General features: G+C 34.8%; 1 protein-coding gene across 2 annotated transcripts in view; it reads left to right on the top strand.

Annotated features, from left to right (window-relative positions):
• The window catches only part of VPS13B (vacuolar protein sorting 13 homolog B), a 316205-nt gene that overhangs the window by 42263 nt on the left and 257089 nt on the right, over positions 1–16853 (top strand). The gene's annotated exons all lie outside the window — the stretch shown is intronic.

The raw sequence follows: 16853 nt of genomic DNA, 5'->3' as shown, positions 1-16853 counted from the left end.
AATGCACTCATTTAACTAAATAAATAACATATTATTTAAACAAATTAACTGAAGACTTCTCCAGGTAAGCCATTGTATTTTGACTGGCATTAATAAATGTGTTTGTGGCATAATTTACTAAATTGACATTTGAGTTCTTGAAAATAAATCTTAACTAATCAGTTTAAAACTTGGTTTGCATATTGGTCAGCAAAAAAACCCTTTGGTTTTCCAACAAGACATTATCACAGGCAACTGGAGCTTGTTTTTATACTTGTTCAATGCATGTGTTTAAATATCTATGTTTATCACACCTTCCTTTTTTCTAAAGTATACAGTTCAAGAATTCAGGTTAGTAGGAGACAATATTATCCCAGTTTGTAATTGAAGAATTACATTAATAATGTTCATTTAATTTAATTTATTCAATTTAGGCACCATCTGTTTCCAAACAGATGGAAGGCTGTGTTTATCTCCTCTTTGAGTTTTCCTAATGTAATTCTTTGTAGTAAGTTTGAAGTTTGGATTCTGCTGTGTATGCCAGGAAAATATTAATGCCATTGCATACAGTTTTATTTTCCGTAGAAACTGAACCTTGAGAGTGCATTTTTCCTGCTGCATTTAAATAATTTGTAATTTTGTTGACAGTCCAATTCTATTACTCTGTGTGGGGGTTTTAAACAAAATTGCTTGCAGACCTCTAATTTATCTGCTTAAAATGATCAAATAGCATTTTGACCTCTCATGTAAATGATGTATTAAAGTGAAAATAAAACCTATTTTCCAGAAAGTAACTGCAAAACTATTTTATGGAAGACTTCATGTGGAATACTGTAATGGTTGAATAATAAATTTTACCTCACAAAAATGAAATTCAATAATACAGTAGCTTTCTCAGTGCAGTAGCATCTGGTTAAATCTCAGGAGAGCCAATATTTTCCAACTCATTAGGATCATGTCGTTCTATATGTCGTCAACACTGACTTAGCCAAGCTACCTTTACTTACATAACCACCAAACTATTAAATAGGTCTCTTGTGGAGTGAAGTCAAATATTCCTCTTATTTTCCTTTTTCCTTGGAAGAAAAGAAGAAAAGTACATGTTGTAACATTTAAACATCTGGTCAAAACCACATCAGGGTAATGTTGAGGAAAGTAACAGAATTCAGAATTCTTCCCAGGTGTGCATATAAAAAGGGTTTTGGATTTGCTACATAGTTCTTTAGCCAGTTAAGAGAAAGATTGGAAAGACAGGCAATTGCTGTTTTAATGCCTCTGAAATCTGTTCTTCCTCCACCCTTTACTTTCTCTCCCCCAACCTCCCCATCACACACATTTCTGAACTGAATCGTAATGCAGGTTGTTGAGCTTTAATCATTTCCTTCCAATCTTCTGGGTTGAAATGTGTGCTTCACGTGATACGTCCAAAACTGACACTTATTCTGAGCACCCTGAGTTAGATTTTAAACTACATGCAGTATTGTTTAAGGTATCATTTCAGGGACTAATGAGTTCAGTGTTGTTCTTACCTGTTGGTGTGCCATGAGTACATTAGTTAACTTGATAGCTAATTCAATTGTGGCTGAAAGCAGTAAGTTTTAGATCTGATTGCCTTTCTTTGGTTCTGTACCCTCCCCAGTGAAAATTAGCTACTTTAGCCATTGGACCTGTACACCTAGGACTACGGAAAAGTTTCAGGAAAGTCAGATGTAAAATAATATAGTTAATGAGTTGAAAATCCCTCCATGTGATTTAATATGACTGTAGGAAGAAAATGGCAGCCCAGTAATTTTCATGCAAATCTGTGCAAGAAATGAGCACTGTAGTCTTGAGCCAGGATGTATGATGACAGCTGAAAGAGTTTCAAAGAGCGGTGTGGCAAATATTGGCAATTGAGTTTTAAAGCAAACTGGCTCAGCCGTTGTCCCCCCCCACCTTTCAAAAAGGTTTCTCACACTCTTAATCCCATTCTTTCATTACCTGTCACCTTTTTCAATGAAAAGCCAAGTGATTATTTTGTGTTGTTTAGGTTTAATTGTATAATGTAGGGGTGTCAAACTCGCAGGCTGGATGCGTCACGTGCTGGCCCCACCGCTGCCTGGTTTAGCAAAGGGGAAAAAAGTCCTGATATGTCCCATGATGACACGAGTTAGACACCCCTGGTATAATGCATCATATTGAAAGAAAAAAGGAAACAATACCAAATATTAGCATCATTGCTTTATGTTTAAATTGCCAAGAGTTTTCTTGTCTGGGTGTCCTATAAAGCAAACCCAGCTGTAATTTAGAGTCTTTTTTCCCCCACAAAGAAAAGGCTGCAAATTTCTAATAGTAAATTGTGGTGCACTATTCTGGCAAGACATTGTCATAATGTCACACAGACTTCAAACCTGAACTAATTAATCCATCCAATTAACCCCGAGGGGGTAGATTTAAATCTTAAACAAAATTGTGTTTGTTTGGGGCTAAAGTAACATTCCCCATGCCAAGCAAACTATTTACCTGAGGGTTAACTGTCCCTTCTGATATCTGTGATTTGAGACAAAGTCCCCTGTTAAAGCTTAATATTCTGACTCACTGGTGGATGAAGTTTTAACTTACCTAAGTTGTATGAAAGGTTGAAAAAAAGAAGCACAAGGATGAGATGGATATGAAATATTACCACATCTGCTATTTCCAAAACCCTTTCAATTTTACCCATTTTACTTGCCTAAGAAGAATTAGTAATCTGGACATTTGTGGAATAAGAGAATCATTGAATGTTGCAAGGTTAATAACTTGAACAGATAAATGTTCTGACTATAATGCATAGCAGCAGTGTGTCTACTGCTAAGGTCAAGAGTCATGATGTGGTGCAATGACTATGCTTGACCCTAGTTAAACTTTTCTGCATAGGCATTTTGGACAATGTGCAGGATTCTTTTGAGTGCTGTAATCTTGCAAACATTTATGTATATGTAAATTTCACTGAATATACCAAATTGCCATTGTACATGTTAATGGCTACCAGGATTCTACAAATCTTTTATGGAAAATTTATCATTTGATTTCCTGTTTGGAAGAATAATATTCATCCAGACATCATTACAAACATTGTTGATATTGTGGCTACTATTTTCTGATTCTGTGCTTTCAAAAATCTACTTTAGTATTTTCACTGTTATAATTCTTTGCAACATTTTACAGGCTTTTCTGTACCCACTTTAGTCCCTTCTAGTGTCCAGTTTTTGAAATCATGAAATTGCTTATCTTTGTTTTATCTTGAAAAATGCAAAATAGAATATTTCCCATAAAAAACTGTTATTTATAGTTAGTTCCAAAATCTTATTGTAAATTTTTAAGTATTCTGTACCCTTTTATAGCTTTCTAAAAATCAAAACATTATTTAGCTTTTTACTGTTTATTTCAAATTCTTTAAATTCTTAAGTTTATGATTAAAATTTTCTTTATTCAGGATTGAAAGCAGATTCACCTGGTGCTTTTAAACATGTTCTTCTGAAGATCTCTAATAGCTTAGAAGTAGTTAATGAACAATTCATGAAAAAAGTTCTCTAATAGTTTAAAAGTAGTTAATCAGCAATTTTGTGATTAGAAAATGAGGTTTGTGAACTTAGTGTCTTTAAAAGTCTCTGCAGTTGCAAGTAAGAGAGCTAATCCTGTTGTTTCCCAGCACTCAAACCCGCAGAAAATTGCTGTCCTGTCAGAAGAAATAAAATATGGAAGCAATGTATTGTATTCTGAATCTAGTATATAATTTTGCATGTTCCATCTTTTTCCACATAAACATATTTATTAGATAACCTTGGCCAAAGTAGCTTTACTTCTGTTTGATGCATGAAAGTCCAGAATAGAAAGGAGAACAAATTATCATCCAATTTACAAATATTTCTGTGCGTCGAGATGTTTCTTGCCATCTACAAACTTCCATTATAATGGCTTTTTACAAGCTTGTTTTAGAGGACTGTCTTATATGGCTGTATTTGACTGTCAGCTAAGAGAGAGGGATAGATAGCTCACAACAGTATATTATGTTTATGAAATATAACTGCTACTATGACAATTCATATCTTTTATTCCCATTCTGTTTAATTATTTCTAGCTAATTAATTTATCCCTTTGAGTTATTTATTAGTTCTGTTGTAGCATTGGAACATCTGGGTAGGACTTTTATTTTGAACCCATGTTTCATTAGAATTGCTAAAGGCTATTTGTAATGCTTTAGTTTTATTTATGTGTTTATTTATTTATAATGATTTGTTCTTATATTCAAACTTCTCAAGCCTGGTATCTTCTGCATATGATGTGTCAATGTCAGAAGACTAAGATATAAATTTGCACATAAATAAAAATCTGTTGGACCTTTGGTTGGGAATTCTGGGAGTTGTATTTCTAATAGAACTAGCAGCACTAGGTTTGAGAAAATTGATGTACACGGTAATATCGTTTTACATAAATACTGGAAACAGGTTTTTAAGATTGCTTTCCAAGAAAAGTCATGGGACATCAGCACTGTGGAACAGTATGAATTCTCTTAACACTCCTTTAAAGCAATTGTAATTGGGGATATATAAATTCTTGAATAAAATTTATAGTTGCTATATGAGATGTGCAATAACAGTGGAATGACTGAGTCAAGCCTATTAGCAATGTAGTATGTAGATGATTTTTTTCTAAAACAAAGCCAGATATTAGCTATAAATGTGAGGGTAAATCATAAAACATAAAGCATATTTATCTTTGGTTAGTGGAATTGAAAAACTGAAAGAATTGTAGGTTCATGTGATACATGCAGTATCTATCCTAAAGAATAAGAGTTAGGAATAAATATTAGTTTAGTTTTTCAAAAATCATACTCAATTTCTTGTCACATGTTTAGTGGTATTTAGATCAAGCTGTATATTTCATGGCCTCGGCATTAATTGCATAATATGAAAATTGGGCACCAGAAAAATAAACTTCTACTAGGACCATGTGCATCTTAGTGTTGTGTGGCAGCTGTAAAATACAGATGTGTAATGTGGGGCAATGTTGCAGCCTTAAGTTGTTGAAGATGTTACCTTCTCACCAGGGGTGAAATCCAGTAGGTTCTAACAGGTTCTGGAGAACTGGTAGAGGAAATTTTGAGTAGTTCGGAGAACCGGCAAATACGGCTGTCCCCAGAGTGGGGTGGGAATGGAGATTTTGCAATATCCTTCCCCCAGGAGGGGAAGGAATAGAGATCTTGCAGTATCCTTTCCCTGGAGTGGGGTGGGAATGGAGATTTTGCAATATCCTTCCCCTGCCACGCCCACCAACCCACACCCACAGAACCGGTAGGGAAAAAATTTGGATTTCACCCCTGCTTCTCACCCCTACGCACTTGGAAGCAATTTTTTCACTTTCAAAGTGTAAATATATCTCTAATTCATAATACTAAGTACAAAAATAAAATCCTGTTTTGTTTTGCTATTTTAATAATATTGACATCCCATCTCTAAGTGGGAAAACATGCACAGTAGTTTATATAAGGGTAATACTAAGACAGTTGGTATTTTTGTATTCACGTTGAAATAACTTGTCTGTTAATAAACAGATTGCTATTAATTTTGTTTTGGGGCTGTTGAGTCAGTCTTGACTTCTGTATTTTCCTTGGAAGGTTTTTGGAACTGGTTTGCCATTGCCTGCTTCCTAAATAACTCTGTATTGAGACTTAAACCAAGCAGGGCTTAGAGATCAATACTGGACCATGAGTTTATGCAGCTAGTTTCTTCCATCATAAATTCTCTTCTATACTGATTTTTCCATGACCAACATTGCTAAGATGACTATAATGAATTTGAATAGGACAGCTAATGAATTAGTTAATGAGATTTTTTGAAGCATATCCGCTTGTTTCATATTTTAGTTTAATTTTTTAAAGGCTGTGCTCACAGAAATAATTTCGTAATAGGACAAACTTGCATGCTTTGTAATGGTATGTTTATACTTTAGACTTTTTCTGTCAGACATAATGGAGTCCTTGGAAAGAATATTACAAGTTTTCTATGTAGTGGTTGCATTGCAAGTGTTCCTGAGAGAAATGTGGATAGAAAAAAAACCTTAATGTGATGCATTTCAATATTGAATTAATTTCTAAAGGAATGTCTGTTTCTTGTTCTGAAGATAATACTGCATTAATGTATGCTTGGCATATGAAAATGATTATGGAAATAAGGGTATGGGCTCTGAGCTGTATTTTCAGTTGGAATGTAATACAGCTTCTGTTAAAGACCCATGTAATTCAACACCTCTGCTAATAGAGATATTAATGTTTTGTTTTAAGGGTAATGATCTCTTCCATCGTTACATATTTTTCTTGTTTTTATTGAGCAGGATATTACCCTATATAGTTTTAAATAAATTGCATTGAAGGTTCCATTGTTGATTGATTTTGACACACTTCCTCTAAATTTTTTTTTCTTTGCTTGTAACTAGAATAAAATGGATTCAATTTTCTTTCCCTTTGAAATATGTCATGTCAGGCTTTCCTTTGAAATGAGTACTGATGTTTCTTTCTTGCAAGACGAGATATTTTAAATGTTATGCCTCATAGAAGCTCTAGTTCTCTCTCAGAAGGCTGCTAAAAATATCTTTGTGTAAATCAAGTTCATAATGTTTTGTTGTTTTGTTTGGATGGACTAAATAGACCAGACTGAATTAAAATAGTGTTTTATTATGGCACGTTAGAATGTAATTCGGTTGGGTTTTATAAATGTTTATGAAATGGCCTAGAATACATTAGATTAATATTCTTGTGTGCAGCTGTGGAATGGATTTCTTATTCTCTAAATAGCAACTTCTAGCAGGGTCTTCATAAAGTGTCAGTGCTTGAGTTGAGCAGTTCAGCTCATGTCCCTTGATTAGATCAGGCAAAGGAAAAATTACCCTTTACATGCCAACTCATAATCTCCAGGAATAAATCAAAGGAATCTGCTTCAGACAATCCTGCATTCTGGAAATGCAGAAATAAGTAAGAATCAGCTGTGTAGTATGTTCAAGACAGGAAGAAGTATAATGGCAACAAATTACTTGAGCCAGTTTGGTATAGTGGTTAAGATCCTGTCCTAAAAACCAGGAGACTGTGACTTCTAATACTGCCTTACGCATGAAAACTGGTTGGGTGATCTTGGGCCAGTCACTGATTCTGAGCCAAACCTACCTCTTATTGTGGAATAAATAGGAAGAAAAAGAATTATGTATATTCTCTACCTTGAGTTACTTATAAAACAATAAAGATGGGATAAAAATAATAGTAATAAACAAATTATGCAGAATTCTCCAGATCAGCAAGTCCAATAGAATATTGTATAAGAAGAAAGCCTAATTTTTTATTGGTACTTAAACTTCTGTTGGATCAAGAACACTTTTTAAATTAATATCTGGTGGGTGCTATATAGTAATATGCAGATCAGTGGTGAAATCCAATTTTTTAACCTACTGGTTCTGTGGTGGGCATGGCTTGATGAGCGTGGTGTGGCTTGGTGGGCGTGGCTTGGGCATGGCAGGGGAAGGATACTGCAAAATCTTCATTCTCACCCCATTCCAGGAGAAGGATACTGCAAAATCCCCATTCCCTCCCCACTCCAGGGGAAGGATACTACAAAATCCCCATTCCTGGGGGAAGGATATTGCAAAATCTCCATTCCCACTCCACTCTGGGGCCAGCCAGAGATGGTATTTGCCGGTTTTCTGAACTCAAAATTTCCAGTACCTGTTCTCCAGAACCTGCTGGATTTTCACCCCTGATGCAGACAACATCTTACCAAAAGATTAAAGAAAGTCAATAATTATGTTAACTTTGTATGTGCAATTCTCCCCAATTAAAAGTCTAAGCCGAGAGCTTTCAATGGTTACTAAGAAGTTGCAAAGGTCGTAATAAGAATGAAATATTCAGCATTTACTTCTTTGATAATGCATTCTAATGTTTGAAAGCACAGTGTGCATGGTTTAAATAAAATTTTAGATTTCAGCAAGTTTATCTTTTATGGTAGTAATCATAAAGGCCATTTTAATTCTAGCAAATCTTAAAAGTAAGAATGTTTGAAATAGTTCTGTTTAATCTTTAATGCTTCAGAATACATACATGAGAATCTGTATGTAGGTAGCATATAAGATACCATTTTCAGTGGCATCAGACATTAGCCAGCTTTCAGTAAAGTAATGAAAGCAAATTAAAATGCAATGTGCATTGAGACAACAAACTGTGAAATAAAGCCGAATACTAGTTTCTGTTGTTTCCAGTTTAATAAAATTATTTGCTTTATCTCATTTTTATTTCATTGACCTTTTCTCCATGCCCATGAATCCATTCAAGGGAAATTCATGAATGTATAACATAAGTCTGTAGAAACAAAAAAGATTACCTTTTTTACTGTTCCTTTGCATTAAAATAATGCAAACTCAAAGCAGTGGTAGTCCCCTGATTTAATTATGAAGAGATGCAGAAGATAGCATTTTCTGGCGGCAAAGGAGTTTTCAAAGATTAGTTAGTTGTGTAAGTTCCAAACAAGTAACAGAGCACACATTTTGCTAACTTAAGACATTGGCTTAATTTCATTAACTGTGGTCTAATATTTTGTGCATCCTACTCTTGGTAAACCACAGTGGTATTTTCTGGCTATTGCTTCAAAGCTTTACTGTTTTTCATCCATTTTTATTGACCAAATGTGTCATAGCAACATTCACTAAGTCTGGAAAATAGACTTTAAATGTTTTTGCTCTAATGAAAAATCTAGCATGTAATGCACTTGCTGATGTAATTAAGTTAATACTGTAGAATTTGCAAAATCTTGACTTTATGGCTTCATGTTTAGAAAATGTTATGTTTCCATGAAGTAATTTTTTTAACATGTATTTCTTAAAATACAAAGCAGCTGAATTAAAAGGGCCTGTTTGTCACAACAGTCAGCAATATTATGATGTACTATTATAATCGCTCTATAAAATGATTGCTCTGTATGAAGAAGGGGGGAAAAAACCCAGAATGAAAATAGGTTATGGTAGAAACAGAAGCAGCCATGTACAGGACATGAAGCCTGAAAGAGGTCTGGCTTTCTTAACTTTTGAGATTGCTTCTGCAGCTGTCTTGATGAACATTAGTTTTCAGTTTGCAAAACTCTAAAGCTTAAGAGTTCATTTGAACTTTGTTTATAGTAATTACAGATATGGTGACTAGAGAGAGAGAGATTTAATTATAATGTTTCCCAGACCGTTGAACTAAAAGAATAAATGCAAGAGTTAAAGTTATTCCACTTTTTCTCTGCACCATTATTAGAGGGTAAAATAGATATGCTCAATTACTATTGCCTTTCATCTCCTAGGCCTGTTGTTTTGTCTGTTTAGCTCAAAAAACTGGATGCAACATCCATAATGTTTTCTTACTGGAGAGTTGTCAAGTGGTTCACGTAAGAACTGAGACCGTATAAGTTTTGCAGTCAGATGGGTGGCAAATAAGTCAAATAAATAAATTAATGTCAAAGAAATAGAAATATGAAAACAGAGTATGAACCCACACCATAAGCTTTGAACTACTTGACTAATAAATGTGAGGTAGACACTGTGGAGTATTTATTTTTTTAATTTATATTCCACTTGATACTACTCACTCTGGGCAGCTTTGATATTTGTTTGATATTCACCACTTGCTGTAATAAAAATCCTATCTCATGCACAAGAACCACTTACATTGTAGTGATTAGTATTGTAGAAGAACGGCTCAATCAGTGGAACTCAGTTAAATTCTCCCTTGCCCTCTGTACTAAAGGTGTTAGGGGCTTTCACAGTTAGAATATGGTTCCTTACCCAATTAATGGGAGTACTGCAACAGCATGTATTTAAGTGTCTCCATGGCCATCTGATCCTTTTGACTTCCTTTTCCCTGACAGTCTATCTGATCAACTTCCAAATAGTTTCCTCAAGAGGACAGCCTTATTTGAACATAGTTTTGTTCAATACATGGTCCAACCTTCTCCACTTTGTTTTTTCAAGGGAAATCTATCCAGTAGTAGTCTACAGAATAGAATAGAATAGAATAGAATAGAATAGAATAGAATAGAATAGAATAGAATAGAATTCTTTATTGGCCAGGTGTGATTGGACACACAAGGAATTTGTCTTTGGTGCATACGCTCTCAGTGTACATAAAAAGAAAAGATACATTCATCAAGAATCGTAAGTTACAACACTTAATGATAGTCATAGGGTACAAATAAGCAATCAAATCATATTAGGAAACAGTCAATATAAATCATAAGGATACAAGCAACAAGGTTACAGTCATACAGTCTGTGGGAGGAGATGGGTGATAGGAACGATGAGAAGATTAATAGTAATAGTACTGCAGACTTAGTGAATAGTTTGACAGTGTTGAGGGAATTATTTCTTTAGCAGAGTGATGGCGTTCGGGGAAAAAACTGTTCTGGTGTCTAGTTGTTCTGGTGTGCAGTGCTCTATAGCGTTGTTTTGAGGGTAGAAGATGAAACAGTTGAACGTGATGGGGCAAAAAATGGAAAAAAGGCAGGATCCCAGCTCTGCCAACATATGTGTGTTTCTCTCATAGAGTTTTATCCTGAGGACTCTGTGTCAAAGTAGAGTAAGGTACGGAATATGGATACAAACATCGGCAATGAACAATCATGTCCTTGTCATAGTTACAGTACATCCTTTAATGAGAAGTATTAGGAAAGAAATGAAAAGAAACATCCATGGCTGTGGTCAATTAGGCAGCTGCTCTTTGGCAGTTTTTGAGAAGTAGCTGGTGGTAGCATGGCTCTACTACTGTACTAAAAATGTTGTTTTGATTGAATTGACTGATGACTTTGCTATGGAATTGTATAATGCAGTGTATCTGGAAGCAATACTTGGACAATCCACAGGAACATTGGTTGCCACTAACTACTGCTGCTAGGCATATAGTGTCCTTTACTGAGTGTTTGGAAAATCCAGTCACTTCATAATTGAGTAAATAAAATAGCATGTGCTGGAATATGTGTTCTGTCTTGGAAATGTTTAAGAAAGTTAAAAAAAAAGTGTGAGTGATACTACATGAGTTTTTCCTAACATTAGGCAGAGTAAAGCAGTTGCTTTAATCATAGAATCCTAGCCAGGAAACAATAAGTTTTTATCTTAACTCTTGTCATTCCTTTGGATGAAAGAAAGGTCTAGATATTCTGCGCCCCAACACCAGCCTAGCTCCCTTAGGTTGATGAAGGATGATATGCTGTTATAGGAAGATATAAGATAGTGTGTAGTATACAGTGGGCTTACTCCTCTCTCTGAAGGGATTGTATTGTATCTTTGTTGTCTGATTGAGCTGTGATCCTTTAAGGTAACTGTGCTTGAGAGTTTGGCCAGTAGTGCCCATGACTGGAGCGCAGATCCTTGCAGTTTCAAATGAAAGCAGATTTACATATTTAGATTTATGAGCCCTGGTGGCATAGTGGTTAGAATGCAGTATTGCAGGCTAACTCTGCCCACAGTCTGGAGTTTGATCCTGATGGGTTCAAGGTTGACTCAGCCTTCCATTCTTCTGAGATCAGTAAAATGAGGACCCAGATTATTGGGGGCAATATACTGACTCTGTAAACCACTCAGAGAGTGCTGTAAAGCACTATGAAGCGGTATATAAGTCTAAATGCTATTGCTAGTGCTATTGCTTCTCTGTTGGAGCAATGTCATGAACTGTTAGAATTGGTGAGCTTCCTTTGACTGATGGTGGATTTGAGCCTGGGTTTTCTTGTTCAAGATATTATGATTCATAACAAGTTGCAGTAATGTTACAATAATAACATTTCATGACATTGTCATGTTAAAAGATCCCAGTTCGTATTTGTGTCTGATATAAATATATACAGTAAGTTGCATCATTGTGTCATGACATCATGGAATCACCATTTCCAACATCATCTTTGCTTCTGTCATGCTTGCCATTGATTTAAGAATCCAAAAAAATTTCATAGCTCAGATTTTTTCTCTGCACATCTATCTTGTGAATCTTGCCATTATTAATTTAATCTCATGACTGTAGTTTATTCAGTTTTCAAATTGGAATTTCAGGTAGATTTTTCAATATATGTTGCAATCATTACTTCCAAACTGACTTTCCATTACTGCGTACTAAATAAATATAAACCCTTACAATAGTCTGTCTCAGGGCTTGATACTTAATTTGTTGGACACATTTATAGAGATGAAGTGTGATTCATTTTAGGTTAGAAAGAGTTTAATAGGTTCTGTGTGGGCATTGTGTGGATGAGAAAAGAGCAATAGGCTTTGTTACTAAATGATTTTAGTAGGCATAATCTAATATTCATGAATTTGAGTGAGTGAGTGACTTTATACATATTTGTTTGCTGGATCTTCTTAATTAGGATTTATTTGTAGGTGACTTCATTCCTGCTGCTGGCAGGGTGAAAAAATACCATTCCTTAAAAAAAAAACTTTCCTAGAAAAATCGGAAACACAATTAAAAAAGAAAACAACACAAAACTGTTGAGAATATGTCCCAGTGGAATTAGCATTATAAATAGGAGATTTCAGGGTAATTTTTGTCTTTCTGCTGTGAAAGCAAGGATGCCATTTGTAAGTCTTGGTTTTATATATTTATACCAAAAATGTGCAAGTTTGTTGTGTAAGGTAGCTGACTTGAAACTATAGAGAAAAGAGAGAAATGTTACAATGAACATAGCAAAACATGATAACAATTTATGATTTGTGGTGCTATAATGAGTACACTTAATGAGTTACCCTGTGGTAAGAGGGGCAGCAATAAATTTGATAAATAAATAATGAAATCCAGCATGAAATCTTGTTTAGCATTTTGCATGTAATAAAACTTATTTTACATATGAAGCTACTTTTGTGTTATAAAACATTCACTATTTTCCTAGTATTTAAAAAAAATGTTTTTTTTAAAAAAATAATAACTAGACATGACATAAAAATGACACAACCCAGAAGCTATTTTGGAAGGGTAGGATAATCATAAATTTGCCATCCTTGCTTTTCCAAAAATACTAACTCATATTGTTCTCTCTGGATTTTAAACAGCTGCTGAGGTTTTCATTATGCATTTCACTTGGCTTGCTTGGTTACAGCTGTATGTTTATGTACCATGCACACCTGCAGCCTGACAATAACAGTGGTGTGAATGGTAGACAAAATTATCCTGGCAATGCTGCAAATAAGGATGTTTCTGGGTTTGAAGTTTGTATCTCTGAGAGCATGAGATGCCAGCTGGGATTTATGTGGCATTGCATGGATGTAAGACTGCCAACTGACTTCATACCAAATAGAAAGATAATCTTGTATACGTCCTTGTTGTCAGAATTATAAAGTTCTCATTATGGAATTATAGAGTTCTCATGACTAAAATCTTTTAAAATAAACATCAGTTCATTGAATGAAAACAGTAAATATTTTAATTAACATATTTAATATATTTATTAAGTGGATAATATTGTAAGGATTTCTTTTTGTATATAGCTTTTTCCTATTTATTTTATTTATACAGCTTTTTTCTTATAGCTCAGCATCCTTTGCTGAATTCATTTTATGAGCTCTAAAATGTGAAAATGAAATGTGTTCTGCTACATTAACAGCTTTGTTGTCTTATTGAGTTTGGGGTGGTTAATGCTTGTTCCAACTTCTGAGCTCTTATTCTTATTCTTTACATTTTATTTCAGCGTGGGGCTTTGAAGGATGCATATTTTCATGACATAATCAGAACATGATTATTAGATTGATATATTCATAAAAAAAGAACTTTGGATAGGTATATTACATAACCTGCTAATGTTTACATGCGGTATTTCTTCCAGACTTCCTTACTGAAATGTCATGACAATTTGGAAAGGTTTTCCCAACGCTGGTGTTATTGGACTTGTGTATCAATTAATTGGCAAAAGTTCCAACATTGTCTGCAGTTATGTATGCATGGTAATTTTTCACAAGTATGCACAACATTTTGTAGAGGTAGTCCTCATTTGCTGAACACAAATTTGTACTGGCAACTCTGTTGCTAAGTGCCTTGATCTTAAAGAAAAGCATAATTTGACTGCACCAGACTTACAACGTCAATTCCAGCTATAGTTGTTAAGAGAATCACACATGGTCCTTTAGTGAAACATCAACGACTACAATTTATATCTCCTGCCGGCTTTTCTATTGACTTTGTTTATTGGAAGCTGACTGTGAAGGTCGTAAATGGTGATCATGTGATCACAGCAGTCTGTGACTGTTATAGATGCACATTGATTGCTAAATACCCAAATCACAATAGTGGCCGCAGGTATGCTGCAACAACCACAAACAAGTTCAAGGACCGGTTGTAAATCTCTTTTTTCAACATCATCATAACAGTTGCTGAAGGAGTAGTTGGTAACTATGGTAACTGAGGATTACCTTTAAAATAAAATCAAGTAAGAAAATGATGCTAAAATTTATTTAGCATTATTTTCTTGACCAAGAGCTTTTACAGTTTTCAAACACCTGATTTAAATAGAATTTTGGATCTCCTTTGTGAAGTTATGCTACAGCCTGTCATTTACTTAATGATAAATTTAGCACTTCTGAAAGATTTTTCATTTCAAACGTGTTACACTTTCTACTTACTGCCCATATATAATTGAAATTTGCTCTGGCACATACATCTTTCAAAGATGTTGGCCTGTAATTTCTTCATATTGTATGGTTTATCAGCAGCATATGTCATCAATCCTGTAGGGCTTGCTGAAGTCAGCCCCAGCTTGGCAATTCAGCTGCAAACAGGTGAATAGGAAGAGAGTAATTTGTGCAGTTTGGTGATTGTCAGACAAAAAAGACCCAGTCTGCATTTTTAACAGACTGCAGGTCTTGCATGAGCCAGACAGAAAAACAGCAAATAATTCCAGGGTTGACATATTTTCCTTTGTGCCATTATGTGGTTTGTTAAAATTGGAAATAATGACTGTAATAAATTTACAGAAACAGGTGGTAAGATGAAAGGAAGGGGATCAGTAGTGTACATCCTTTTGTTCAAAGTGTAGTTGGCAGTAGTATAGTTTTGTTAAGTTATAAAGTGATTCTTCCTAGCCACATCTGTTATGCAATATTTTGTAGTATAGTAAAACTTCAGGTTTTTTTCCAAATAGAACAAGTACATTTGAGCCTCATATTACATCTTTAATCTGGAAGGACTTTTATTATATATTTTATCAATAGTAATTGGAACTGAAAATTTAAAAGCCAAATAGAAAACTGAGTGGTTTTTTTTTAAAAAATGAAAAAGGAATTCCTGGAAGCGAATTGTGTTGTATTAATTATTTATACTTGTGATAGTAGAGCATACTGTGTTCCCAATGACTAATGCATTGTCTAGAATTATAGAGAAAATGAGATCATTAACTAATGAAATAGTTTAATTGGTATTGGTAAATCAAGAAGATGCCAGATTTGGTTTTTTTTTTTTAAGGTACTCAAGGCAGCTGCTATTTTGTGAACTAAGAATTAATGTTATTTGTTTTAGGAGGGATTGTCATTTTTCAAAAGTAAATTCCCTACAAACTTGACTCTGCTTGGATAGTCTATAGTGGTCATCAGAGTATCATCTAGCTCTGTTATCCAGGATTCTTTTTGGCCTGTGAATGAACTCTGGGAAGGTTTATAGGATACTACCTAGACTATACTCTGCCCCAAACTGGTGCATCAATTGTATCCTTACCTGCTACAAGAGGACCTAGGGATAGTAACTCATGTTCTCACCACTACCTGCATAGACTGCTGCAGCATAGTTTATGTGGAGCTACCTTTAAAGACTACACCAACATTAAGAATTAGTTCAGAATGTGGTGGCCTGTATCTTAACTGCCTCCTGATGCTGGGAGCAATTTATTTGTTTATTTATAAATGGGAACAGTTTATTTAATTGGGGGAATTTTATTTATTTATTTATTTTCTATGTCCATTCATCTCAACAAAGTAATTCTGGGCAGTGAACAATTTTTTTTAAAAAAAATTAAACAATTAAAATAATACAAACATTAAAATACATAGTAGCTGAGGATAAAGCACCCATCATAATGACTAGATTAACCATTAAACTATATCCTGCACATACTTGGGGCTCCAGGTCTGGGCAAAGAACCAGCTCTTTATGAAAGCCAGCAGGATTGGTGCCATCCTGATGTCCCGTGGGAGAATGTTCCATAAAGTGGGCATTATGGCAGAAAGTCTTCTAGGCCTCTTCCGGTGGCGTTTCTTTGCTAATAGGATTTGAAGCATGCCCATCCTGCCTGAGCCACAATAGAAAACTGAATGGTGTTTGTTCTTACACTTTGTTCTTCCTCTTCCAACTGGAGGAGCTCATCTTCCAATATCAAGTTGACATTGTTCTGGTTGTAAATGGCTATTTATTTGCTTGGCAGAATATTTAAGTTGCCATTTTTTTTCAATAGATTGTGTTTGGTCTAAGTCAGGGCTGTCAAACTCCCGGCCCACAGGCCAGATATGTCATGCACTGGCCATGCCCATGTCCCGTTTAGCGAAGGGGGAAAAAGTCATGATAAGTCATGTGACGCCACTGTGGCGACGTGAGTTTGACACCCCTGGTCTAAGTATTTGTCTATGCCAGCTGAGGAATTCTGGGAGTTGAAGTTCATATTTCTTAAAGTTGTTGGAGGTTGAGAAAAACTGGTATAGTTCAGTATCATTGAGATGTGGAAACCTTATTATTTTCAAAGTAATGATACACAAAGAAGTGTTTTATATAGAGAACATTAAAAGTAATGTTTTAAAAAGAATTTTAATGTTTATCCATACCTTTGAAAATAAAGTTGCAGTCTTACAATTTTATCAATGTTTAAGAATCAGTGAAGATATAG

This window comes from Pituophis catenifer, unplaced genomic scaffold, assembly GCF_029215685.1.
Source record: "Pituophis catenifer annectens isolate HBS135680 unplaced genomic scaffold, rPitCat1.0.hap2 SCAF_3, whole genome shotgun sequence".
NCBI classification, from domain to species: domain Eukaryota; kingdom Metazoa; phylum Chordata; class Lepidosauria; order Squamata; family Colubridae; genus Pituophis; species Pituophis catenifer.
Note: the sequence above shows the minus strand (reverse complement) of the source record. Positions and strands in the feature narration are given on the sequence as shown.